The sequence below is a fragment of the Callospermophilus lateralis genome, chromosome 6, assembly GCF_048772815.1.
Source record: "Callospermophilus lateralis isolate mCalLat2 chromosome 6, mCalLat2.hap1, whole genome shotgun sequence".
NCBI lineage: Eukaryota > Metazoa > Chordata > Mammalia > Rodentia > Sciuridae > Callospermophilus > Callospermophilus lateralis.
Genome location: NC_135310.1, coordinates 17,676,689 through 17,679,189, shown reverse-complemented (window position 1 = coordinate 17,679,189; position 2,501 = coordinate 17,676,689). Strand labels below are relative to the sequence as shown.

General features: G+C 49.3%; 1 pseudogene; it reads right to left on the bottom strand.

Moving 5' to 3' along the window:
* Window positions 1-300: 300 nt before the first annotated feature.
* On the bottom strand, window positions 301-643 carry LOC143401017 (eukaryotic translation initiation factor 1 pseudogene; annotated as a pseudogene).
* Window positions 644-2,501: the final 1,858 nt, after the last annotated feature.

Here is a 2,501-nt window from a genome sequence, read left to right as displayed (position 1 = left end):
AATTTGAGGAATTCTGGGGTCTCTATTTGTTAGCAAAATGCTCAGCACTCACCCAGGTGGGGGACAGTGCCTCAGACTTGCTCCCTTCTACCCTGTCTTGGGAGTGTGACTTTTTTTTTTTTTTGCATGGCTCTCTTCAGTTAATTGCATGAAGGACTTACACTAGTCCAAGTTAAAAGCGGACCCCAAATGGTTACATTATACAAGCTATGAGATTTTTAAACTTGTGACAAGGCACAGAAGGGAAATTCTACTCATTGCAAGGAAATCCTCACGTAAGCTTCAGTGAGCCACAACCACTTAAAACCCATGAACCTTCAGCTGATCGTCCTTACCAGTCCAGTCTCTACCAGGAACTGGCATATGTTCTTGCACTGGTCACCCTGTAACTGAATAATGCTTCTCCATATTCTGGATGCTCAATTACAGTCCCATTGCAGGCAAATTTATTCCTAAACGCCTTCACTAGTTTCTTTTTATCGTAATCATCAGCAATCCCTTGGACAGTAGTAAGGGTCTTCCTGCCGTTTCTCTGTTGAATTCTTATATGGATATAATCCTCCGGGCCAGCAGGAAGCAGGTCATCACCCTTACTTGCATCAGCAAAGGGGTCGAAAGAGTGGAGGTTCTGGATAGCGGACATACGATAGGATTCCTTTTCCTTGGTGGAAACGGCCTGCGGAAGGCAGCTGCAGGAGAAGGCGGGAGACGGGGTCGGAGCATTGGGAAGTGAGGGGGCTCGAGGGGGAAGGCTGCTGAGTCCTCAGTGGCGGCTCAGTGACTGGGGCCTGGAATGTGACATTTTTAATGAAAATAAGAGGAAATGTCCCAGTCCTGATCCTCTGGTAGCAGGTGAGCACTTCAGACACTGGGGAGCTATCGCTACATCGCCCTGATTTATACCGCTCCAAGCAGCATGCCCCCTTTCTGTTCCAAAAAACCTTGCCAAGTTAAGGAACAATTAGAACATGCCTGGGCTGAAAGGTCTAGGTAAATATTACCCGGAAGGACACTGACTTTCTCTTATGCACACTGGGAACAGGGACAAGCCAGTGTTACCTGTTGAAAGCCACTTTCTTGCATGTTCACTGGAGCAGTTGTTGGTCAGAAAAACAAAATGCTGCCGATGTCACTGCACCTGCAATCTAACATAAAACCCCTCCCTGAGTGGGGACAGGCACAGAACTAAGGACACTGGAAGGAGCATGTCACTCATTCAGCTGGTTGCCTCTGGACAAAACACCATGAGGGAGAGGAGGCACTAGATGTACTAGATGGAGGTGCTGTTGTTGGCCCCTGGCCACTGAACTCTTCCTGAGCAGTCACTGATCTCTTGCAAGCTTTCCCCAGTAAACCATGCCTGCGGTGCTGTCTCTGGGCACTTCCTCGGGCCTCCCAGCAGTCTCTCCCATTGCCCTGGAACAAATGGCTCATGGACATGACAGAAGCCCAATTCTGAGATAACACACTCCCTCCCTTGACGAGGCCATTCATCTTCCATTCATGTACCGGGGAACCTCATGCACCATTCACCTCTTAAGCATCCTGCCTGTTGATCCTGTTCACAACACAACCAAATATCAACATGATGTTCCCAGGGACACTCAAGCCTTAGCAAGGGTCAGCTCATGTTATAGAGACAGGACCAGAGAAGCCAATTATTGTCCAAGATCCACACTAAGTGGTGGTAGATGAGGCTGGACCCTCAGTGTCCCCAGACTGGGAATGACATGGTGGAGGCACCTGTCTCTTATCAGCCTGGCTGAATCCACAGGATGAATCTCCTTTATACAGCAGTCTCATGTCCTGCTCCTGAGGAAGTGAACATTACATTGGGTGCACAGGACAGTGTGGTATATATATTCCACCTCCAGCATCCTTTCCCTCACCACAGTGACTGTTTTGAACCATCTATGGTCACCCTGGTATCTGGCCTGTTGGAAGGAGTGAAGAAATTAAGGTGGCAGACATGACTATGACCATCTGACAGGCCTCTCCAAGACTCCAGGTCCTGGCTGGAAGGTTTAAAAACCTCTTAATAACATACTTGTTTTCTTGTTGCAATCGGCACCAGCCTGGTTCAAAAGGCCTTTCAACCCTGTGGTGATTTTCTCCATGAACAGAGGGCCCAGCGCTGCTTTTCACCCCGTCAGCCCCGGAGCAGCGGCAGGGCAAGCGCAGATCCACCTTCAGTACGACTGTACCCACCCCTCAGAACAGTCCAGGGACCTGGTCACAATCCAGAGCCGCAACACCAACGATTCGGAAAATCCTCCCTCCTTAAGAAGATGACTTTGTAGCCAGCTGCCCTTTGGGAAGCAGAAGGATTCGAAGTGTTTGCTTGGTATTGAAAAAATAAGGACCCAAGTCTGGACAGAGGACTTGCTCAGCAGGCTCTGAGTGTGGCCCTGAGCATCCTGACAGTCAGTTAATACATGAATAAAGGTGGCGCAGGGAGTCTGTCTGGATAGCATTTTCCTGGGTGGGCTTGGACCCCTTGC